Here is a 26,659-nt window from a genome sequence, read left to right as displayed (position 1 = left end):
ATTTAGAGAAGACAGCTTAGGAAAGATAAAGCCTCAGAGGAAACAAGAAATTGCATATTGTCCCAGATTAACACAACCTACTTCAACAAGCAGCCTTGTCTTCCCACACAGACAGAAGGGAATGCAACACAAAAAAACCTCTGGGTTGAGAGGGAAGAGCTGAGATAAAAACTTTTACTGGAAATGACACAATATAGAATTACTTTAGCCTATTTCTAAAAAAAGTGCAGCAAAAAGCAAAAGCAGCAACAGAAGACAGTAATAAAATGTTACCCTGAACCCAAGCATGCAGCAACCAACCCAACAGAAAAGACCAACACTCCAAACCCAGAAACTGAAAGCAGCAACTGGAACAGGAAGCCTCTCATACTACATCTGAACTTGAAGCCTTGTAATACTTTGCTCTGGTCACCATGTTCATTTTGAAGCTGGCATGAGAGCAGCATGGTATTGAATATTCATCAGTAGCAGATTCAACTCAACACATGACATATATGAAAGAGATCATTAGCTCTGGGAACAACTAGGCATTCAGAGCCAGGTAGAATTAAGCACTGAGGGCCAAATGCTGCATGAAGTTACACATTCAGCCAAGATTTATGCCAGCGCAGCTAGGAGACTTTTTTATTCCTAGTGATAAGGATCTAGTACAGGAAAGCGTCAAGGAAGATTCTAGTAAGAAAATTTTGGATTAAGGACCAAAAAAGGCAAGGACAATTTTACAGAGAACATTCTCTACCCACCCTCATGCAGCTGAATAAACTTTCAAAAAGCTGCAAAGCACATGAGTCAAAATAAGAATACTGACTGTGTGAGTGTGCATAGGGGTTGGTATACATTAGTGGGGTCTACGTTGCTGTATTTTTAAGAGAAGAAATGATAGCACATTTAGAAGTCCCTTTAGCAAGTTGAATATCATAAATTACAGTGTCTAAAGAAGAAGTGGCACTTTTAAGTACAAGGCCATAGAAACAGTTGAGCAATATGATGCCTGAGTGGGATGAAATCCAGCTGGATGCCCCCAACATTATGAAAACAAACTGACCAAGCTCTAAGAAGTGAGTTCCAAAGAAAATTAAATGAGACTGTGCTCCTCATTAAGCTAATAACAACAACAACAACAAAAGTCTGTCTGCCTGGAAGAAATGTGGATTCCAGTTGAAGCAATCCATAAATTAGGTTTTGTAATTCTTTTTGTGACTTCAATCCCCATTGCCCTCTCCAGTGCAGAAATAAATAGCATCTAATAAGGCCATCTTGCAAGCATCAGTACTGTCTGACTCCAAGTTAAAATTATTCACCCACGGAAAATGATTTAAATTAATGTCTTTGGTATAGAGATTTTGTGTCACCAGCAGTCTGAGTGATTGAGATCTATGTGCACACCGCAGAGCAGAGGTATTTTGTGCTGTGACCCAAAGTGTAAAACTCACCAATGTGCCCTCAACACAAGAAAGTGGTTCTACACAGTGTACCCTGGTCCTCTGGCTGCCCCAGTAGTGACTACACATTGCAGCATCCTTCCAAATCCCAGGCACTGATATAGGCTGGGCAGTGATTGGTTTAAGAGCAGACTGCTGGTAGGTGAGAAGCTCAATATGAGCTGCCAATGTTCACCTGCAGCCCAAAAAGGCAATCGTATCCTGGGCTGCATCAAGTGAGGTCAGCAGATCAAGAGAGGTGATTCTCCTCCTCTACACTACTCCTCACCTGGAGTACTGTGTCCAGTTCTGGAACCCCTGTTACAGGAGACATGCTGGAATGAGCCCAGAGAAGGGCCACGACGATGACCCAGAGGGCTGGAGCACCTCTCCTATGAAGACAAGCTGAGAGATTTGGGGCTGTTCAGTCTGGAGAGGAGAAGGCTCCAAGGAGGCTTTATTGTGGCCTTCCAATATCTGAAGAGGGCCTATGAGAATGCTGGTGAGGGACTTTTTTAGGGTGTCAGGTAGTGATAAGACCAGGGGAAATGGGTCCAAAGCTGGAGGAAGGCAGATTTATATCATATTAGGAAGTTCTTCACTATAAGGGTGGAGAGATGCTGAAACAGGTTGGCTAAAGGAGTGGTGGAAGTCACATCTCTGGAAGGTTTTAAGGCCAGGCTGGATGGGGCTCTGAGCAATGTGATCTAGAGGAGGGTGTCCATGCCCATGGCAGGGGAATTCGAACTAAATAATCCTTGATGTCCTTTCCAATTCTTTATAATTCTATGATTCTATGACTATGTTTATCCAAATGTCACAAAATCAAGACTTTTGCCCTCCTCACAGCAGAAGGGAGATGAGAGGTCACTATCAGTAGCCGTGGTGTAGTGAGCAGTAGCCACCTTTGCCATGATGGGCAGTAATTTTGATCTATGGCAGATATTACATTAACATATTAAGTGCTTGTCACTGTGTTTTTAAACAGATGGTACTCAAGCTGACCAGATAGAGATCACAGTATTCCAATACCAAGAAATCTCATCTGAAAATGTAGACTCACGGTCACAGAATAGGTTGCCACATGAGAATAAATGCAATACATACAGACAGTAACAGCTGGGAAAGTTCACATGTGAGAACAGAGTAAGGAGAATAAATAAATGGTTGAGTAAATAAGCCAACAGCCTTCTGATTACTGATGAATGGCCATGGTTGCATTCATCAAGAATGGAAAGAAAAATATTGCAGCAGCAAAATGTTAAACAGTGACAGGCTGGGTGAATTTGCTTGTAAAAATATAGAAAAAGCATATTTTAGCAATGTAGTACATTATCTACTGGGTTATGAACCTCTTATGAACCCATATAATGAAGAGGTTGAGAAATGGATTGTGGTAGGGGAGTGAATCAAAGAAAATACAAGAGGAGATTTAGAAAGAAAAAGGAAAGAACAAGCCACTCTCCTTCTGATTTCTTCCCTCTAGCCCCCATGTCTTCTTTCAAAACACAAACATGGTTACAAAACATTGAGCAAATAATAAGCAAAGGTTTACTAATATGGAAAGACTGCCTTCTACTCAAAGTTCATTTATTCTTCAGCTGATATATTTGCTATTGTACAACGTATTATGAGAGGTAAATTTACATTCTAGTCTGTCTAATATATTCAAGGCTTGAATTTTGAATGGCATTGAAAGCCTTGCTTTTGTTACTGTGCTTGATTTATGACAGTGCTATCACCAGAATAGACTTTTCAATATCTTTCGGATGTTACTGAAATTATAATGATGCAGTAAAAGTATCTATACATTTCCAACTCTTCCTAACTCCTTTTGTATGTACATGTTACAAAGTTTCCAAATGTAGATAAAATGCTCCTTGAGAAAGAGAAGCTCTCAATATAAATTTCTATAGAAGATTATTCTTCAAAAATTGGGACAGCGCTTTAAGAATATTCTTGTGAGACATGTTCTTGGAATGCAAATACCTTAGAGACACAGCCAACATGAAATATCATAATGAAATAATAGAAATATTTGGGTAAGAATGGTGATTGAAATTCTTTAAACAAAGTCTCCTCCTGCAATTCTCCCCCTCGGTTATCTTTGTATTGCAAATAAAAATGTGATCTTCACAGTGCATAAAATGACCTGCTCAAATACCACAGAACTGCCTCTAATGTTGTGGTGTTAATCTGATGTCACAGAAAGTGAGTGCTATGCTACACAGCTTGTGCAAAATCTGATATGCCTCATTTGAATTAATACTTGATCTCTCTAGAAAATTAATGAACTTTCAACCTCAAAATAATACCTGATTTGCAAGAACTTAAAAGGCATTAATAAAATATGCATCTTAATTTTATGTATATTTATTTGTATATATATGTATATATATAAATATACACACACACATAAATGCATCATAGAACCATAGAATCAATCAGAATCATTAACAAATTTATTTTAGTTTGATAAACATAGAATCAAGCAAGTTGGAAGAGACCTCCAAGATCAGCCAGTCCAACCTGTCACCCAGCCCTAGCCAATCATCCAGACCATGGCACTAAGTGCCTCATCCAGTCTTTGCTTGAACATCTCCAGGGCCAGCGACTCCATCACCTCCCTGGGCAGCCCATTCCAATGGCAAATCACTCTCTCTGGCAAGAACTTCCTCCTAACATCTATCCTATACCTCCCCTGGCACAACTTGAGACTGTGTCCCCTTATTCTGTTGCTTGTTGCCTGGGAGAAGAGACCAACACAAACCTGGCTTCTGCCTTCCTTCAGGTAGTTGTAGACAGTAATGAGATCACCCCTGAGCCTGGCTAAACAATATCAGCTTCCTCTGCCTCTCCTCATAAGACTTATATTAACTGTTTGTCTATTCTTTAAAATCATACAGAAAAAAAAAGTTTGTTTGGTGGTTTGGTTTTTTTTAACCAATGCATCTCTACAGTACAGTAACTTCGTGGTCAGTGCATTAAAAAAAATCTAAAAAAAATTAAGCAGGTGTATGATTACCAAATTTTGTGCTTCCATTTAACTGACCAAACTTGAATACAGCCTTCACTAATGTCTCAGTTTCCTCTTCTGTAAAACAAAGTAATTTCCTGCTGTCTAGGAAATGGGCATACTTTAAGTAGCTAAGAGTTTGATATTTTCATAAGGGTGATGCTGCATGAGTAAACTGTCTCTATTTTTTAATTGTAGACACAGGACAGAGATATCTTGTTCAAGTATACTTTGTAATTATTGAGTAAATAATTTCTTTGCAATTGTTGAGTAAATCTTGTGAGTAAAAGGACAGATAACAATATTCTGCTTTACAGTTGCTAGCATGCTTTTATGCCTTTAATAGGACAATGTAAAGACACCAATAATATTATTGTACACTACCACATAAACCTGTTCCATCACTTTAAGTTGCTCTTTGAACAACTCTTTAGTCCTATTTCCTGTTCTTAATCTCCATATCCTTGATTTCTACTGACCTGTAACCTGTCCAAGTGGAGATATATTCCACTGTGAATTGCTATTATACCTCAGGTGAATTCTGTGTTTTACTTAGGCAGATTTACAAATGTGTTTATATGCAGACATAAATATACATAGAGACATAAACACATGTGTGTATATGCACACCTTGACAGTAATGAATTAAAATTCTTATTCTCATGCATGAAACATACAAGTGTGTAAGATAATAACTGCAAACCAGGGAAACAACATATTGATAATTAGGGAAATTAATATATATCTTACAACTCATAGAAAATTTCCTTTGTAAGAATATCACAATCACATTCACAAATAAACATTTGCACCAATACATTAAAAGTCCAGACGGGTGGCAGAACAGGATGGTATTACAGTGCTCTTAGGCTGCCTTGATAATCTTAGAGGTCTTTTCCAACTGGAAGAATTCTATGATTCAATGACTCTATGATTTAGGTTTTAAATTCTTGGCTAGGAAATCACCTTCTACCAATTTGTACATGAAAATGTAGAAATGGTGCTTTCAGTTAGAGTCATGTTAGAGGAAGTCTTATATTTTTCTTTCCAATTAAAAATGAATACTGTTGCTAGCCAAGATTCCAAATCAGGAACTTACCAGTATGAGTTTTCTCACTAACAGATTGCTGAATTGTGATCATCATCTCCATGTCTGGAATGCATTGAAAACTTCGGTTTTGCTTAGCCTTTGAGATTAGTTCCTATTCAGGCACTAGATGCTGTGATATAAAGTGAAATTCTCAAGTGCATCTTCGTTCTAGGATGTTACAGTGTGGAAGGTAAACTGCTCCTGTTTAAACATGAATATTAAAATCAGGAGGTGTATACTCCAGGCAGCATTGGAAGAAAGGATGTGCAACCAGAGTTACATGATTAAGGGAAGTTGTGGCTGGATACTCAACTCACAAAGATGATGTTGCCATTGCATTTAGGAGAAAAATATTTCTCACATTTTAGTGCATAAAATCATAATCCATCCAAAACTCTACATATGGTCTCCATGTTTTTCTTAACACATTTGTCATGAACTCATACTTTATAATGGTGCATTACTTCAGACCTCAACATGATCTGACTTCAGCATTCAAAGGGATGTATCATGTATGCTCTGAGGTTAGTTTTTCCATTTGTTTTTTTTTTTCAAAATGTATAGCACAGAAAGGTACTGACATTTACAGATAAAATGAAGAATACACTATGTAAGTAATTAAGTCTTTAACTAGGATTGATTTCCTTCCAACGATAACCATCTTAGAAGAGAGACAATAAGGCTTATACAGGTAATTGCTGCTGATCCCCCCAGGCTGCAAATTTAGCTGTGTGTCATCTTCTTCAGATACATGCTGGATCAAATTCTTGCATTCAGACAGAGAAGTCAGACTACTTTTTAAAATCACTTTGACTACTAACTGCACCAAAAGACCATTATGGTATCAAGGTGCAGTGTAGGTTGGATTGCATTTCCTAAGTTACTTGCAGGCAAAAAGGTGGTCGGAGAATTATGCTGGTTTGCCTGTTTAGTAAGTCTACATGCTCCAATTGATGTTTCCACTGGCAAGTGGAGGAATTAGTGATAGTGGAAGTAACAGCAAAAGACAATGCAGCCTGGAGCAGAGAGACATTCTCCCGCTAATACGCAAATGATTAAGAGTCATGTTACACATACCATAACCATCTTAAAGGATTTCTGTTCCTTTGAATCATTAAAAGAGTACATTCTTGAAGTATTTTTCATCTCAGTCAATTGATTTAAAAATATAGTCAAGATTTAATGATAGATTTTCATGGTTGTAATTGGATTTATTTCACCAAGGTCTCTAGTGAGGTGACAGCATGTGTGACCTTGTAGTGGATGCCTGACAACTTCCACTGCCTATAGAAAGCAAGTTTTTATTTGCTACAAGGGACACGTAACCTTTAGTTCATTTTGGGTCTCCCCTTCAACTGTGCATGCATCATTGATCAGCTACCATTGTTATGGCATGAAAAAATAAAGTCCCCAAGAGGAACTCCTACAGGTGCATGAACTTTTTCTGCTAGAAGATAAGGCAGACTGGTATTAGCGAATGTCAAAGAATGTCTTGATTTTGCAAAGACAAAACTGCAATTTTCATGCTAATGAACAAACTCCCTTTGTCATTAAATCCTTCAAAAAGTTACAAAAGAATGTATTCAGCTAGCAGGCAGATTGAATGCATCAAACCAGTCTCAGGTAACCCTAGCCTACAATTAAATGTCATTTCCTCTTGGGAACAATTCTTCAACAAGAGAGCAACTATAGTGCCAAGAACATGTCAGCAGCTGCAACTGCAACTGGAAAACAGCAGGTTACATTTCAGTGACTTAATTTGTTGTCTTAAACAGAACCCTGAGAACTTTAGGTCTAAAAAGGTGACAAAGACATAAGGTTGTGTATGTCGGTGATCTAAGGCTGATATTAGAGGACTGAAAGCTGTTCTCTGACAGCGCATGCAGAAAATGTGCTCCTTCTCAACTCACAGCCTTGCCTTTGCTTTTTATATCTTTATTAAAATACATAGAGAATTAAATATGTAGATTTGTTTCATTGTTCAGGTTGCCAGAATATTTAAGTGATGGAAAATGCAACTATTGAAAGTTCAATATCTGACAAATAAAAATCAAATGTCAGTCTTCCAGTCTCAGATGTACATTTCAGAAATCAGAAGAAATTGCTCTCTTGCAATTTGATTTCAAAGAGAAGTCTAGATCGATGTTATTGATTTAACAAGAACCTTAATTATTCATTTTATATCTACTTTATTACAAAAGTTTGCCATATGTTGACTAATTATTTTGCTAGGAAATGGTAGCTGTCTGAATTAATAATGGAAAAGCGCAGAGTTTACCCTGAGGCTGCAAAGATTTGGAACAAGTCAAAAAAAACCCAAACCTGTTTTGAGGAAGTTATAAATGTACATGATTAACAGCTTCAGTCTTGCATCAAAATAAACATAAGGAAATCTACAGTTATTATTTCCCACTGGAAGATAATTAAATACAAACAATAAAGACCGTATCGTCTGTGAGTTTATACATCTTTCTTTGTCAGAAAGTGTATTCCTGAATGACAGCTGTCACAGGCCCTGGCTTGATGTGACACAAGCTATTTGAAGCTCTAATTGTGCAGAGAAATGCACAATTCTCAGAAGACATGTCATTGCGGACTGTGAGAGGAGTGCTTTGGTTATGGCTGGAAGATTGTGTGACCACAACACAACTGACTTCAGATGGGAAGGAGAAAAAAAGGAAAACAAACAAACAAACAAAAGTTAAATAAATATGGCCTTAACACAAAGGTCACAATCAGAACAAACCCACTTTTCATAAAGAGAAAATCTAAGAAAGTGACTTTCAGCACTACTAACGCAAAATCATCAGAAGACCAGAACACATCCTTTGAAAATTAGCTCAGAGGGGTGGCATGTCACATAACCATAATCAGTCAAAAATATTCTATGACAGGAACCTTCATTAGCAAAATCTTTTATAATATGCCTCTGACATTTAAGAATGTAAAAGAAAACCTTCCTTTTGAGCTATTAGCAAAGTTCTCTTCTTTTCCATTGTAAGTCAAAAACTTGTATATAGTTTAGAACATGTGCAAAAGCCACAGAAAAACATTACTTCAGAGGTTTTAGCTATCATCAAAACAGCACACCTCAGGTTTCCTTTTGAACAAAGCAGAAATTATTAGAGCACTATTCTCTGAGATTAAAAAAAAAAAAAAGCCATGTTTTTTCTTACAATCTAAGTTGAGTATTTTTAGTGTGAAAATTATAACTGGGGAGAGAAAATCTTTAAATCATAGAATCATTGAATCATACAATCATAGAATCGTAAAATGGTTTAGGCTGAAAAGGACCTCCAAAGATAAGTAGCTCCAACCACCTGTCATAGGCAGGGACACCCCCCACTAGAACAGGTCGCTCAATGCCTCATCTAACCTAGCCTTGAACACCTCCAGGGAACATCCACAACCTCCTTGAGCAAACCATTTCAGTGTTTCACCACTCTTACTGTAAAGAACCTTTGCCTAACATCTAGTTTAAATTGTCCCTCTGCTGATTTAAACCCATTGCACCTCGTCCTGTCATTACAAGACCTTCTAAATAGTCCCACCCTAGCCCTCCTGTAGGCCCCCTTCAGATACTGGAAGGCTACTAAAAGGTGTCCTCGAAGCAAATATTGTATTATTCACATGACCTTTGGGATCTGGATGCACGCAACAAGCCAACAGAGAAACGGACACACACCAGCACGTTGTGAACTTTGTGCAAGATCCTGATTCCTGTGAACTGCAAAGTGTGCACATTTGAATGGAAAGATTGGTCCTTGAAAGCTCTTGCAAGAAAGAACTCAGAAGCTGGGCTGTACTACATCTCATTGTAGCTGAGTATTAAAAAAGTAACAACATAGGATAAATGTTCCTGTGGTTTGGGTTGGTTGTTAGTTGGTTATGTCTGGTTAGCTTTCTAGTAAGGAATAGTACAAAAGCTGCCAAGCAGCGAGCATAGCGAAGGCTCACGCATGGTGCAGAAAAACAGTGCTCTGAAAAGTGCTAGAAATGTCTTTCTTTCCAATCCTGTGATATTTCAGGGTGTTTAGAATGCACTTAATATAATATTCTCACTCCAGAACGCTAGAGGCATTTCTTCTGATGCATATAAACAAGTAGATATTAATTCCTGTAAAACTTTTGCCAAAGAAAATATCAGGTCAAATAAGAAAAATTTTCTTCAGAAGTTCTTGGAGATACATTTTTTTTCCCCTATCTTAATGTTTGCATTTAAAATGCTATTTTGTGTATTGTTCTAATGCAAATGTCTTAATTTTGGGGTTTGCAGAAAGAATGTTTTTTGTTGGGGTTTTTTTTTTTGGTTGTTGTAGGAACCTAATTTTTCCCAAGACTGTGCTCACATTATTCATTTATTTTTGTTTTACCAGGTTTTTGTTCATAAGAATAGAAACTTCACAGCTTGATAAATTACATGTCAGAACCTGTTCCTGTTTATTGTTTGGGGGCTTAAGGGATTATCCAAAAGGTTTTGGCTTTCTGTTCTCAGATTCTTTTATAGCCACTTGAATCACATAGGTAGGCACACAAAGGTACACAGAGTACTTTAGACAGTTGATGGCTGTATTTTTTTATTATTATTGCTCTTTATAATACATTCAGCCATTTCTCTATGATTTTCTAAGGAAGCTTTAGGCACATCTGTTTATCTTACCTCTTTCAAAAAGCACAATTTTACCTGCAGAAGTAATTGTTCCTTTGTATTATAAATCACAGAGACGCAGGCCCCTAAAGCTCTAGTGTGTGTGATTTAAAAACTGAAATAAGCTAAAGGCTTAACCGAGGATGAATACAAAACCTGACTTTGACAGTAAGGATGCAATAATTTATTTCTACTCACTATTAGAAGTCCATTGATTCTAAGAACATTAAATATTTCTGTAAATGAATGAAATGTTGACTTGTGCTTATATATTAATTGAATTACCTTTTTAAAGTACATTTGATGATGTACTGTCAGATGATCTTTTTTATGGTACAGGACATTGTTCCAGAAGATAAAAGAAATATTAGAAATTAGAAAAATCAATCCAAGCCTTTGTCTGGAAAGATTTCTGAATATCAACTGTGGGTTTGTAACAGGTGTAATCATTTAGATAGTTAATCAATATTATGTTAATGACTGTAAATGAAGAAAATCAGAATGTGATTGCATTATTAATAAAGTCGTCTTAGCTAAGTTGGTATATGTTTAATGTCATTTTAATAGTTTAATATTTGATTATATGTCAGTTATAAAATGTAGAAATTGACAAATGCAGAAGAGCTCTGACCACACAGACTTTGCCATCCCTGTGGAAAATATTGCAGTGGTGGATCTTTGAGGCTCCATGTACTTTAGCAAGCTTTGCTGTAAGCAGGTGAAATATGGTAGCTCAAAGTTTCGAGCACTCATTAATAGTGTGTTGCTCACTTGCTGCTTCAAGAAATCATCACAAGTTTAATGAGATTTTTTGACTACTCAGTGTTCTGCAAAAGTAAGGCTAGAATCTCAAGGCAGTTGTTCCACATGCAGATTCCGTCAGCAGACAGTGCAGCTACACATATGGTAGTGCAGACCTGAGCTCAAAATTCTACCCTAACTTTTGATCTGCAGTTTAAAATGTTTGAGAACCTCCTGATTCAGCTATCTATCACAGTTCTCAGATATGGCTTCAGCATTTGGTTTAATTATACTATAATTAAAATTATGCTACTGTGTAGAGAAGTCATTATCCTTTGGCTCTCAGAGCTGCCTTAAGGCCTCTTTCTGAAGACCTAAAACAAAGAAAACTCTCAATGGCTTTCTTTAAATAGATTAATTGCAATGAAATCTTTGCTGAGGGTAAGACTGGAGGCCCTTAAAGACGATAGCATTGATTGAGACTAGGGAAACACAATTTCCCTGTTACATAATGAGCTTCATAGAATTTAGCAGAACAAACATTTTCCTTGTCATGATATCATGTTTTTCTTGCAAGAAATGTTATCTGTGGCTTGGCTACTGGTTCATACTTAACTGACAATCAGACACTGCTGAAACTACTAGGCATACCATACCATAATATGGTATGGTATGCCTAGTAGTTTCAGCATACCTTACCTTACCATAATACTTTTGTATCATGCGTCTTTCTAAGATGTAACCAATCTCTTCTATTAATTCCTTCCAAGACGTATTTCTCTGTATCTATATTTTAAAATGACAACTTTTTAAGTCGAGGAAAAAAATCCATTTGAAGCTCCTGAGTTAGGGAAAGGTTTTGCAAATTTGAGTTGGTTTCAAAACCTTCCAGCTATGAAAATGATTTAAAAATGCAGTTATTAGCAAAGCATTTTTCATAGTTTCTACCCGATATATATTTTTTTTCAAATTCAAAACGTTATTGAAAAAGCACTTTCGTTGTGTCTATGTTTGTTTATTTTCAAATTAAATATTGTATTAAAAGGATAATTTATTCAAGCTGTTTTAGATGTGCTTCACTGAAAATTGAGAATACATATATCTGGTTCAAGTCAAACAACATTTTTTACCCCAAAGAAAACTGTATTGCTTCTACAGCCTAACAGTGCATCCCTGTGAAAGAAATGTCTGATATTACATAGACCTAAAGGATTATGTCACATGCAATAAATTCACTGATTGAATGGATAAACAGAACAGCCATTCCTGTTCCTCAGCTCTTTTTGACCTTATGGATAAAGATTAATTTTACATCTGAAAGCAACCTATAGCAAAGGGATTTCAAATTGAAATAAAAATATAACCATTTCCAAAATGCAGTTCTCCTGAAGCCTTTTCTCTTTTTTCAAGCTAGCAAGAGTGAGACCTAAAAATAAAGAGTTATTGGAACACAGATAGAAATAGCTAAATCTGCAGCCCTCTCTCCAGGTTTTAAGATCCACATGAAAGCTGGGACATTAGCTGCTGCAGCTGTTGGAGCCACTGGCACAATCATTCAATCCATGTGGGGGATCTTGTCTGTGTCTGGCCCCAGCCTTCAGATTATTTTTCTGTGATGTTAATGAGGAAAAATGGTGAAGGCTGTTAAATACAAAATTTGTTCTGCTACTAAATTACAGCAGTTGCAGCAGCATCTCTTCACCGATGCCTATGATGATACACTCTGCCCTGGGCGCTGTCAGGCAGCTGGGGCTTGGAGGCCTGGACACCACCCAGCATGCTGCAGCATGCCCCATGAGAACTGCATCCTCCAGGACTGGGAGCACAGTGCTGTGGACAAGCCCTGCAGCTGCAGAAGTAGAAGCAGGTCCAGTAGAACAGCAGAAAATGTATCAAGGCAAGTCTGACATTACAGATTAGCTGAAATCCCTGTGGGAAAAAAAAAAAAAAGATTCTGTCATATCTTCCAGGCCATGGTTACAGACCATCTCCACTCTTACCTGCCCCAGGCAGTGGGGAGGGACCATGTTCATACATATATCAACAGTGCACTGTTCCATTTTTACCTGAAAAGATTATGCTCATTTCAAATTATTGCATGCAGTGCCAGTCAATCAACATTTTTTCACTCTTCAGATCATACTGTGCTAGTTTCAAAGGAGGCTCAGGTCGTCTTTCATTGCAGTGGGAAGAAAGGGATAAAAGAGCTTAGCTGATTTCAGTTAATGAAAGCAAAACCTTGTCTTTGTTTTTTGATTTTTAAACTCCTTTTGCTGGTATGTATTATATTTTTGGCTTTTAAAATATTAAAATATAAGGGTTTGATGATTAAATACCACAATTAACCACGGCAGCATTCTCCAAATTTAAAATATAATTATAAAGTAATGATCAAGGCAAGTGGGCACTTTCACCAGATAAAAGGGAAAGAACTGCTGACCTGATATATGCCAACCTCTATTATCTTTGTTGGTAGCTAACCTCCAGGTATTGCATTAATCTGAAGCTATTATTACAATTGCTATACATATTTCAGTGCAGATGTCATTGTTATAGACAATATTATACATTGTCTTTGTGAGTAATACACAGCCTTTGAAGACACTCTGGGAGAATCCACTGCAAATTGCGCTGATTAAAGTTTACTTTAATCAATCTATTGTCAATTCTTAATGAAGAATTGTATAACAGGCATTATTGTTTGGGTTGAGGATTCTAAGAGAAACAAGTGCTTTTACAACTAGGTCTGTTCAGCATCAGTGAACACAGTGTGAATAAACATGTTGCACTAAAACACCTGAAGTCACATCACTGATTTTTTTTATTTCAATTATGGGGATGTCTGACCCCATAGATAGAAAAAGCAATAGAATATCTCTATGAATCATGCAATAGTGATGTTTATTTCAGCCACTATCAAGTTACTTCTGCACATATGTATCAGAATAGCCCTAGTTGTGACCAATCCTAACCTTGCTTCACATAACTATTGTTACTCATTTGCATACCTACTCATGTTCAGGATCAGGCTCTTATTTTAATATTTAATGTTTTCACATGTAATTATTTGGTGCTTACAAGAACACATAAAAAAGCCAAGTTCATCACTTTTAAAACACTGCTACTTCTGAGCAAATTATTACTATTGATTGAATTCTACTGTAAACACTTAATTCAATTTGTATTTATTAACATGGGTATAATTTTCTACCCTTTGAAATTAGATGAAACAACAATTACAACACTATTAATTATAAAATAATTGGCCTTTAATGTATCTGTGCTGGTTCAATACAGCCTGCTTCCCCCCAGCACAGAAGGGGGGGAAAGCAACACACAAAACCAAAACACCCTGGGTTGAGATAAAAAGAGTTTGCTAAAATTGAGATAATATAATGCACCATTAGCTTAGCCTAGTTTGCAGAAGCAAAATGCAGAAGTAGCAACAGAAGCAAGTGATCCATCACTCACCCCTCCCTGTTCCATGGCCAACCCAGTGGAAAAGACCAACAAAAAAAAGTGAAAAGCAGGAGCCTCTCATAGCCCCATAATATCTTGCTCCAGCCAGCACTTTCATTCTGAAGCTGGCATGAAAGCCGCGTGGTATTGGATACCAGCAGTGGATTCAACTCAACTCATGGCATATCCAAACTGGAAAATGTTTCAGAAAACCCAGCAATGGCATGTAGATTTGAGAGGGCTCAACTTGGGCAGCTTTTTATGAACTTGTGAAAGCACTTTCCTGAATTTATATAGGCCACTTTGTATCTGGGGCCGCTGGAGTCAAAGTCCATTGTGACTTGGTGTCTGTGACTGGTGGGCATGTCGTTTGCTACTAGTTTTTCACTTCATTATTTGAATAACAAAAACGTCCTCCAGACTGTTTTGTGAAATCTGTTAGATGCTAGAGTCCTGTATCTTCTGGTCATTTATGACTCACAATACTAAATGACAGCTGTGGAAGCAAAATACACTCAGTAACAGAAAGACCCCACAAAAAAGATTACTGAATGGTTTTGTCAGATCCTGTGAGCCTGACCTCAGTGCCAGGCAAGGTCATGGAACACGTAATCTTGGGTGCCATCACAAAGCACCTACAGGATGGGCAAGGAACAGTGTGGCCAGCAGGACAAGGGAGGTTATTCTTCCCCTGTACTCAGCACTGGTCAGACCACACCTTGAGTACTGTGTCCAGTTGTGGGCACCTCAATTCAAGAAAGATGTTGAGGTGCTGGAACATGTCCAGAGAAGGGCAACAAAGCTGGTGAGGGGCCTGGAGCACAAATCCTATGAGGAGAGGTTGAGGGAGCTGGGGTTGTTTAGCCTGGAGAAGAGGAGGCTCAGGGGTGATCTTATTACTGTCTACAACTACCTGAAGGGGCATTGTAGCCAGGTGGGGGGTGGCCTCTTCTCCCAGGTAACCAGCAATAGAACAAGGGGACACAGTCTCAAGTTGTGCCAGGGTAGGCATAGGCTGGATATTAGGAAGAAATTCTTCACAGAGAGAGTGATTTCCCATTGGAATGGGCTGCCCAGGGAGGTGGTGGAGGCACCATCCCTGGAGATGTTCAAGAAAAGACTGGATGAGGCACTTAGTGCCATGGTCTAGTTGATTGGATAGGGCTGGGTGCTAGGTTGGACTGGATGATCTTGGAGGTCTCTTCCAACCTGGTTGATTCTATGAAAAAACCCCTTTGTTCTTCTCTCATCCTGTATCATCCTTGCTCTTCTGTAACATGTTACTTGAGGATCCACAATACACCTAACTCTGATTAGCAGCGGAGTTAAACTAAAAGCAACAAGTAAAAAAAGAGTCATAAATTATGCAAAGCAATGTGGAATACACTCATGCAATAATCTTTGTTCTAAGGACACTGCTAAATAAGCTCAATCACTGGGAGTAGTAAGAAGAGAAGGAATAGCTACAATGTAGGAAACAATATGATTGATAAATTTCAGGGTTAGACTGTCAAAAACAATTAAAATATTATAATAATACTGTTAAAGACAATAATAACAATAAGGGTGGATTTTACTTTTGTTTGGGGTTTTTTGGGGGTTGGGTTTTAATTGGGTTTTTTTTGATTGACATTACTGAATTCATCTCAGGCTTAAGGAGAAAAGCCTCAGATGTTATACTTTATCATTGTAACATTGATATCAGTGGAGATATGACAAGTAAAGCAAGCTGAAAATCTGCCCCTCAGCAGCTCAAATGCAGCTTCTGTGCAGTACTGAGCCAATACAGTAGCAAGGCATTCTTGGCTCTTATTGTCACAGCATCTATCTTTACTGCTTAGTTTACCAAGCAAATAGACAGTGCTCTCCAAAAGAGATTCCACAATTGAAAAGCTTAAAAAAAACAAACACCTGAAAATAAATGACATTAACAAAAGGAGTCTGCCTAGGACAAACTTAAATTGGAGAGTTGTATTTTTACAAAGGGTAAAGAGATAACATCCACAGAACACAGTGGATATGTTTTGATCAGGAAAAATATTGATTTGTATTTTCTACCAGATAAATTAAATAGTTTGGGGTGGGGCTTACAAAAACACTGGAAGAGGCTGCCCTGGGGGGCTGTGGAGTCTCCTTTGGAGATATTCAAGACTTGCTTGGATATGTTCCTGTGTGATCTGGTACAGGTTCAGCAGAGTACTCCAGGTCGTCCTCAGGGAGCTGAAAGAAGCAACTCAACACGGAGAAACGCAGCCTAAGGAAGCCTACCCAGCACCCGTGAGCGATGCCAGAGCAATCATGCGAGCGATGTCAGAGCAATCACGAGGCCTAGCCCTACCTAGCCGGGGGGCCCACCAGGCCCCCCGGCCTTTGAATCCCCTCCACCATTCACCCAGTGATGCACCACAGAGCACTCACCAGTGATGATCCGAGGAGGATCCTTCTGCCCAAATGGGCAAGCTTGGGGCTTGCCTGTCCTGGGGCCACTTATAAAGGGGAGTGGGTGGGTGGGCTAAGTGGTGACACCTGGGGTGGGAGGAGACTCCAACAACACCCAGATTGAAAAGGAGAGTGAGTAGGGAGGGTAAAGTGGTGACACCTGGGGTGGGAGGAGACTCCAATAGAATCCAGATTGAAAAGGGGAGTGGGCAGGGAGGGCAAAGTAGTGACACCTGGGCTGGGAGGAGACTCCAACAGAACCCAGGTGTTATGAGTTTGGGGGGAAAAATGGGGAAAATCCATTGTGCAGGAGAGAAAGAGGTGGATATGGTGGAGAAGGGAGGGAAATGGAGAGGAAAAGGATGGAGATGGGAACAGGAAGATGAAATGGTCTATTTGCAGTCATCTTGAATATTAAATTGCACAGCAAGTGATCTGTGAATCTGGGCAGTCCTGTTTTCCTTGTATTTCTTTGCCTTTCTCACATTTGTCAGCTTAGCTTATCTTTTTTACGGACTGGATAAAGAGAAATATTTTTGCTTGGTGTTTTTGGAGATCAAGTTGAAGTATGTAACAAAATTATATACAAATCATTACTGAATAGAAGTCAGCAGTAAGGTTTTGTAACATCTCATCATGAACAACAGTTTGCAAGTTATGCAGAGACGTCTATCAAGAAGCCAGAAACATGCTCTGATTTCACCTCGGAGAAGAGAAGACTCCACAGAGACCTAGTAGTAGCCTTCCAATACCTAAAGGTGGCCAACAAGAAGCCTGAAGAGGGACTGTTTACAAAGGCCATTGTAGATAGTCAAGGTTAGGCTCATCAGGGCTCTGGGCAAACTGAATTAGTGCAGGATGTCCTTGCTGACTGCAGGGGAGTTGGACTAGATGACCTTTGGAGGTCCCTTCCAACTCAAATTGTTCTATGATTCTATGGTTCAAAATATGCAACAAAAGTAAAAAATCCTTCTCATTATTTGATAAGAGCATGAACTAACAAAGTCCAGAGTCTGACTGACTCTTGTATGATTCTGAAATATGTCAAGTAATGCTTGAAATGGATCTAGAGTGTTCTCTTCAGCTGTGCGAAAAATGTCCTGGTGTCAGCTGCATCAGTTATAGTATAGGTAAAGACTTGTCTTAAAAGTCAGATCATTAGAATATGTGCCAGTTTGCTCTGCATTTGTGCACAGAACAATCTATTTTTTTCAAGAAACACAAATTATTCATACTGCTGTGATCCAAGAGGTGTAATATGTCCTTCTTTAACCATTGATTTATGGATTCAGTACTGAAAGGTAATTTCTAAGTTTACCTATCATGTGTTGCATACATTTATTTAAAAATAGCTATCTGCTGCAGGTAGTTATGTTTTGTTAGCTACTGGATCCCTGTGTATGGGCCTGATGCACACTACTACTCCTCTGTCTTTATGTCCATAATGGAACAAAATTCATTACTGCCTGAGAAAGTAAATCCACTGAAATTACTCTCAGAATTATTTTGCTTCCTTTTCAATTCACCCATAAGGATTCTTCTTTAAAATTCAGAGCCTGGGCATTTCTTTCACTATAATAGAAGAATAAGAAGTTGAACCTGAAATTAAATCTGAATTTTTGAATTTTCAAAATTATGTTAGACATCAGTCTCAAGACCAACAATAATCAGGCACCACAGATCTGGGACAAGAATGAAAAACAGCATACAGGTTCTGCCATATCGTTCGAAACAAAATGTTTTACAGTTTGTTTCTTCAGATTCTAAAAGCAAAATCATAAGCCCCATTCAGGTATGACTTAGAAAAGTGATGCTGAATTACCCCTGTAGAGACTTCTCGCATACAAGAAGACTACTGATAAAACATATCTCTAACATTATAAACATATTAGAATTTTTCTTTCTCTACTTTCTCATTTTCTACCCTCTGTAATATTTCTGCTGATGCTCTTATATCAATAAGCTTCAAAAAAACTGTAAGTGGCAAAGGTCAGTTCCCAAAGCTATTGAGATATTGTTGCCACAGCATTAGGGACCTGAGGAGATGTAGGCTGAATGCTGGACTTTGTAGAGGTACCAAGGTGCAAGTCTCTAAAATGTGAAAAAGTACAGAGCAAGGCTGCTAGGATAGTGAAGGGTCTGGAAAGCCTGTGTTGCAAAAAAGATATTTAAAGAATTGGAATTGTCTATCTGAGCAAAACAATTGCAGTCTGTGAGCACATATGATAGCTGCCTGAAAAACACATTGCAGGAGCAATGATATTGTAAGCTAAAGGACAATACTGTCACTAGGGGAAAATGGTGATGTCTATAAATGTATTTAGCTGGAAATGAGACATCTCTAAACTATTAAAATAATGTCTTTCTGGAACTGCCCTCCAAAAGAAGGAGCACAGAAGCTTGAACTCAGTAATGAGTTGTCTTAATAGTCATGGAGTTAGTTCTTACAGTATTTGCAAAAGTTGTTATCAGCTCATGTCACTTACATGTGTTCTTTGCATGGAGAATGTACACTCATGGAAAACATGCACTTACAAGAAAGAAAAGTAAGTAATTTTTCTTGTCCAGGGACCCTGGGTATGAACAGGGCTCTGCAAACTCCTAACTGAAACATGGTCCATATTCAGACATAATAGAATCAACCAGGTTGGAAAACACCTCCAAGAGCATCCAGTTCAACCTACCACCCAGCCCTATCCAATCAATTAGACCATGGCACTAAGTGTCTCTTCCAGTCCTTTCTTGAACACCTCCAAGGACAGCAACTCCACCACCTCGCTGGGCAGCCCATTCCAATGCCAATCACTCTCTCTGGCAAGAACTTCCTCCTAATATCCAGCCTATACCTCCCTTGGCACAACTTGAGACTGTGTCTCCTTCTTTCGCTCTTGGTTGTCTGGGAGAAGAGCCTGACTCCCACCTGGCTACGGCCTCCCTTCAGGTAGTTGTAGAGAGCAATGAGATCACCCCCAAGCCTTCTCCAGGGTAAACAACCCCAGCATTGCACCTGTTTGTCCCTATTATAACATAATCTGCATCTGTCCATATTATATAATTTGCATCTGCTTATCCATATTATAACATTTTTGACAGACTCTTTCCACATTTGTAACCAATTTTAAATTTGTTTCAAGAAGTTACTCCCTTCAGCATTCCAAGTCCCCATGGACCACAACCTGCTTGCTTCTTTCATACTTTCATATCTTTACACAAAAGTGTATGTAAGCTATAAAATGGCATTGTCTATTTTAAAAGGACGTTCAGCAGAGCAGCTCAGTGTTTTGAGGGCAGTGATGTAAATGAATTGCTATGATTGGCAGTATTGAATTACTACACCGGATTTTGAATGATCTTTTATTTCCATCGTGAGCTCTAAACATCCTTCAGGAACTATAAAAAAATGTATTCTTACATGAACTCTTCAGAACAGAAATGTGTCTGCAGCTAGACTTTTACTCTGAATTTTTATTAATGAAAAAAGCCTCTCAGGTGCAGCTGCCAGAGAAAATCCACTGGAAATCAGTATTTACAAGTTTCCATTTTAATTTTCTATTGCAAATATCCAGTGATCACCAATGTCCTTTTCCATTTGTTAGAGCTCAGTCTATGTGTATGTATACTCCACTTTTCTCTCCTAAAGAAGCTTCACTTTTGGGTTGGAGGTTTACAGATTTCTTTTATCTTTTTCAATTGATTAGAGAAGAATATGTCCTTCCAGAAACACAAAGGTACATTTTAATTGTATGCATATGTTTAGCAATCAATCATCAGTGTCTGTTCTGTGAAAACCACAGATTTACAAAGGAACAGAAAAGAGATGGGCAGGCAGCTATATGCTAAATGTGGCCTTTAAATCCTGACTACCCAGAGAATCTAAAGTCATTAAACTTATTTAATCCTCTCCCTATATAACAAATCTTTTAAGTACATGCTTTGCTCAGGAAATGCTCAGGCCTTGGTAGAAATAAACTAGAAAACATATAAATGAAAATGCATTTAAATACAAAAACTTGAGAGAATTGGAGTATTGCAGTTGAAAGACATCCATTCAGATAGGAATAATGCAAGAAATACAAACTTTATTAAATTTTGCAAAGGTTTTCCAAGATATAATCTCTGGAGTTTTAAAAAGTTCCATAATTCTGGGCCTATACTCTCTTATCCTCCACTGTAAATAAGCCTTAATAAAAAAAAGTAAGTGTCAATAATCTGAAACCCATTTTTAACCTGTCTCCCTCACTACCCTGACATCTACAGTAATGATCTTCCTGAGATGGAATACAGCTGATCAGGGTCATTCACTGATAAACGTATTTCAGAGGATTTTCCCCCTCTATGTCAGTTTGAAATTCTTATCCTCTAATGGTGTGTCCTTGCAGAAAATACGTTTGACTCCCAACTTTATTTCTTTGTGTCTAGTCTTACAGTTTTACTGGCATATTTCCATTTCTCACATATATGTCTGATTCCTTTCATTTACATACAGGTATTACCTTACAGATTAGTAAAATACTTTAAAGATCACTACCAGAGCATCTTAAAGGGTTTTGAAACAGAATTTGCCTCAAATCTGCTCTTTTCCAGTTTTGTTTTAGTTTAGGAATCAAGATCTACCAGAATTGCTGTCCTTTCCCAGAGAAAGGAGGCATCTATGATCATTGTGTTAATATGTATTTCTCTCCTTTCCTCTGTGAGTGAATTTTGTGTTTTACTGGTTGAAACTAGATCTTTATACAGATAAAACAAAGAAAAAAAAACCACCCAAAAAAAATTACATTTCTCTTGTAAGTTTATTTTGAAGGCTAATGGACTGTGCCAAAGAAACAAGAGAATGCTGTCATACTGTGAGAGTTCCCAGTGGAATTTAGTTCATGTCAGAAGCTGATCAGCTGAGAAATGGTGAAAGTTTCTGATTTCTTAGGTTTTCAGTTAATTTAAGGATCCCTTGGAAGTCCCAAGAAAATTCTTTCAAATTTTACAAGGTTATTTTCTCTTTATTTATTCACAAATAAATTTGAAGATAAAAGTTGTCAATCAGTATTTGCAATCAGGCATTATTTGGCTAGGAGGGGAGTCAACTACATCCTTGGACTTTTGGAGGGCAGACTTTGACTTGTTTAGGAGACTGGTTGACGGCATCTTCTGGGAGGTAGGCCTGAAAGACAAAGAGTCCAGGAAGACTGGACATACCTCAAGAGGGAAATCATCAAGGCATAGGAACAAGCTGTGCCTGTGCATCAGATGAGTTAGCAGAGCAGAAGACTGGCCTGGCTAAGTAGAGAGCTTTGGGCAGGGCTCAGGAAGAGGACAAAGAACTTGTAAGGATTTGTAGGGAGAAATTTAGAAAGGCCAAAGTTTCACTAGAACTCAATCTGGCCAGCATTGTTAAAGATAATAAAAAAATGCCTTTATAAATATATTAACAGTAAAATAAGACCTAGGGAGAATGTCCAGCCACTACTGGATGTAGGAGGGTACCCGATGACCAAAGACAAGGAAAGGGCTGAGCTGCTGAATGGCTAATTTGCCTGAGTATTTGTCAGTGACACCAGTTGCTCCTTGAGGATTTTGCCCCTGGAATTGGAAGACAGGGATGAGGAGCAGAAAGCAGACGCCACAATCCAGGAGGAAATGATCAATGAATGACTTATTATGCCACTTAGATGTGCACAAGTATTTGGGACCAGATGGGATCCACCCAAGGGTACTTACGGAGTTGGAAGATGTGATTACCAAGACATTCACCATTATTTGTCAACAGTCCTGGTTAATGGGGGAGGTCCCAGTTGACTGAAGGCTAGCACATGTGATGCCCATCTACAAGAAAGACCAGAAGGATGATCCAGGGAACTACAGGTCTGTCAGTCTGACCCCAGTGCCAGGAAAGGTTATGGGGTTTATCATCCTGAGTGCCTTCACGTGGCACTTGTGTTATGAAGGGGAAATTAATTAATGCAAGATGATATTTTTTTTTAAATTAATATCATTGATTAATTTTGATATTTAGAAATTTCACCACCCCCAACCACTAGTTTTAATAATAATTGGTTCTTGCACAGTCATGGAAGCATTTTACAGATAATAACTAGATCTAGCAATAACCAGCAAAATACATAAACATTACTTGAACTGGGAGAGAATGTTCTGGAAGCCAAATACCACTCACAGTCAATATACTTCTTGCCCATTAGATGTACTCAAGGAGCCCGTTTTTGCTTGTGGCAGAAGGCAATGGAGAATTACAAAGACACTTTAAGTATTTCCTCACAAAATTATTATTACCCAACTTGCAGGGCTAGCCACAGTCCCAGACAGTACCCAGACATTTTCAGGGAACTCTGTCTTGTCAGCCACTGAGACTCAATTCTTCCCAGGCTTCTGGGGAAAGGAGGCAGACAATCTCTGACCTTGTCTCCTGGCTCCTCTGGAAAATCTGTGTATCTCCAGGACTTCCCATTGGCAGGAGACTTTCAGGTGTAGGCAGAACATCTTGAGATGTGCAGTCTTAGCACGATGTCACACTGGTTATGCAGGCTGGTTGTGTGGAGGCATTTAGAGCCTGTCCCTGGTAAACTCAAGACAGTGGAGTTTCCAGGAAAACAATAAGGCAGTAAGCAATGGCTGCAGGCAGCAGCAGAGCATGACAGAGCACATTGTTTACCAGCGTATGTCCTTTTTATCAGTGTGGGCTGAGATTAATTGCCCTTTGGACACAGAATAGCCAATGAGAATGGCAGTCAGCCAAGCCTGACAACATTAGGTAAAGCTATAGTCTTGCTTTACTCAAATTTGGGGAAAGCATAGGCCTTGCACGAGGCAGGCACAAGCTAAGTGTGTGTACCTTGTTTACCACAGGACCAAGACAAGTCTGGACAGGCCAGAGTCCTTAGACTTAGTGACTCCAAATTCTTTTGTCTTCTTTCTCACAGTTGCTTCTCCCCATAACAGAAGGAGGGAGAGCAGAAAGACATGTCTGGCCAAGCCAGAACATGTATAAGCCTATTTTGGGCCTACCAGACCTACCACAACAATCAGGCGATCATACCCAGGGAAGATTTGCAGTAGGATCTGGACAGATTACACCAATGGGCCACAGATAATTGTACAAGTTCAACAAGGCCAAGTTCCAGGTCCTGCAACAACCCAATGGTATGTTGCAGACTTGGGGATATGTGGTTGGAAAGCTGAAACTTGGACAGGTACCTTGGAGGTATTAATTGATTGTCAACTGAACATGAGTCAGCAGTATGCCCAGGTGGCCAAGAAATGGCGTCTTGGCTTGCATTAGAAACAAGGTGGTCAGCAGCAACAGGGAGGTCATCATCCCCTTTTACTCAGCACTGGTGAGGCCACATGTTGAGTACTGTTTCATTCTGGGCCTCTCACTATAGGAAGGATAATGAGGTGCTGGAGCATGTCCAGGGAAGGGCAACAAGCCTTGTAAAGGGCCATGGAGCACATGACCTATAAGGAGTGTCTGAGGGAGCGGAGTTGTTCAGTTTAAAGAGGAGGCTGAGGGGAGACCTTATTATACTCTACAACTAGTAGAAGGGAGCTTGAAGTGAGGAGGGTGCCAGCTTCTTCTCCTTGATGACAAGTGACAGGACTGGAGGAAATGGTTACAAGCTTCATCAGGAGAGGTTCAAGCTAGATATTTGGAAACACTTCTTCATCAAATACTGGAATGGTCTGCCCAGGGCAGTGGTGGAATCAACATTGCTTAGGGGTGTCCAAGCAGCATGTAGACCTGATGTTTAGTTACACGTTTTAGTGTTGACCCTTCAGTTGGCCCTCGATCAAGGGTTCAGCTAGGTAATCTTCAAGGTCTCTTCCAAGCAGATATATTCTGTGATTCTGTGAAAGCAGTCCCTTTTTTTCACAGTTATGAATTTTGCAAAGGTGTGGTGCTCATCAAGAAAGATGTGGCCAACCTTTCTAAAGTATTGTAATGTAGCTAAGAGAAGCTCTGAATGTTTCTGTTTCCCTTAAGACTGTCAGTAAGACACGAGGTGTCACAGACAACATCTTGGATTTCCTACAACTGCATTTTGAGGCTTTTAAAGTTTCATTTTCTTTTTAAAATGCATCTTTGAACATTACCTATGCCCACAGGAGCGGTTTAAAAATGAAAACCAGGCTTTTAGAGCTACAATTGCAGCCACAGGGGACTCTATATTCTTTCACTGTTGCTTTGCTCTAGTATTATGCTTCTATTACCTCGAAATATAAAGACCTGATAATGCAGGCCCCATATTAGAATGCCTAAGATTAACAATGGGAGTTCCAGTCTTGAAGACCTGCAGGATTATTTATTTGCCATCACCTTACATCAGATGTACAAAACTTCACAGAATCACAGAATGTTAGAGGTGGAAAGGAACCTCGAAAGATCATCTTGGCCAACCTCCCTGCTAGAGCAGGTTCACCTAGAGCAGATTACGTGGGAATGTGGCCAGGTAGGTTTTGAGTATCTCCAGAGAAAGAGATTCTACAACCCCCCTGGGCAGCCTGTTCCAGTGTTATGTCATCCTCACAGGGAAAAAGTTTTTCCTCATGTTTATATGTAACTTCCTATGCCTCAATTTCTGCCCATTGCCCCTTGTGCTGTCATTGGGCATCACTGAAAAGACCCTGACTCCATCTTCTTGCTACTCACCCTTTACATATTGATAAACATTGGTAAGGTCACCCCTCAGTCTCCTCTTCTCCAAGCTAAAGATCCCCAGCTCCCTCAGTCCTTCCTCATAAGGAAGATGTTCCACTCAATCATTTTTGTGGCTCTGTGTTGGACTCTTTCAAGCAGTTCTCTATCCTTCTTTAACTGAGGGATCCAGAACTGAACAAAATACTCAAGATGCAGCCTTGCCAGGGCAGAGTAGAGGGGAGGAGAGCCTCTCTCAACCTACTAGCAACACTCCCTCTAATAGATCCAAGAATGGCATTGGCCTTCTTTGCCACAAGAGTACACTGGCAGCTCAAGGTCATTTCTCTCTTGCAGAAATAAAATTCCCAATCAAAACTATTGTTTTTATTGGAATTAGACAATAAGAAACAGTCAAATTAAGTTTTTAACCATTTGCTTGTGGTCAAAGACACATGTTATTATCATTTCTCTGTTACTTAGCTGTATTATATCCCTTTTTCATTTTTGTCTCTTTCGAGTTCTACAAGAGATAAAAGAGGCCCTCTAACAATTTCCAGTCCCTTGTCAAATCATTCCAGTTACATAGACTTTATCATTGCACATGCAATCTGCTAGAAAGAAACATCCTAATAAGAAATTCAGTCTATTAAATAACTTTTCTGAGTAAGTCAAATATACTGATGTAAGTTCTTACAATATCACTGCTCATGTTAGCATGGAGTGTTGAATAATACTCTGTTAGAGGCTAATGGCTTAGTGCTTATAAAGCACTGCTGTGTATGGGCAATATCTGTAAAAGAAAGGTCATATTGTGAAAGATGAAAAGTGTGTGTGTGGTAAATTCACAGTCCTCATTATAGACAGCTTGTCGTGGTTTAACTCTAGTCAGCAGCTGTACACTGTGCATCTGTTTACTCACTCCTTCCTTCCTCTCAGTGGGAAGAAGAGGAGAATTGGACCAAAAAAAATGTAACTCATGGCTCAAGATAAAAACAATAATTTAAAAAATAAAATAAAATAGAATAGAATAATAACAACAATATTATCATCATAATTAATGATATAGTGGGGAGAGGGATAAATAAACCAAGAAAAGACAAGCAATACACTATGCTGCTGCACTCATCACCTGCTGGCCAATGCCTTAGTAGTGATCTGCGTCCATGCCCTGGCAAACACACCTAAGTTTATATACTCAACA

At 38.9% G+C, this 26,659-nt stretch overlaps 1 long non-coding RNA gene across 1 annotated transcript; it reads right to left on the bottom strand.

Moving 5' to 3' along the window:
- Positions 1-10,078: 10,078 nt before the first annotated feature.
- Positions 10,079-16,857, bottom strand: LOC135177888 (uncharacterized). Its single transcript, XR_010303221.1, has 3 exons — positions 16,794-16,857; positions 12,983-13,089; positions 10,079-12,845 (listed from the first exon to the last, which is right to left on the bottom strand). It is a non-coding gene; the product is annotated as an uncharacterized LOC135177888 (long non-coding RNA).
- Between the last annotated feature and the right edge of the window lie 9,802 nt (positions 16,858-26,659).

This window comes from Pogoniulus pusillus, chromosome 8 (assembly GCF_015220805.1).
Source record: "Pogoniulus pusillus isolate bPogPus1 chromosome 8, bPogPus1.pri, whole genome shotgun sequence".
NCBI lineage: Eukaryota > Metazoa > Chordata > Aves > Piciformes > Lybiidae > Pogoniulus > Pogoniulus pusillus.
This window is presented reverse-complemented; position numbering and strand designations above follow the sequence as displayed.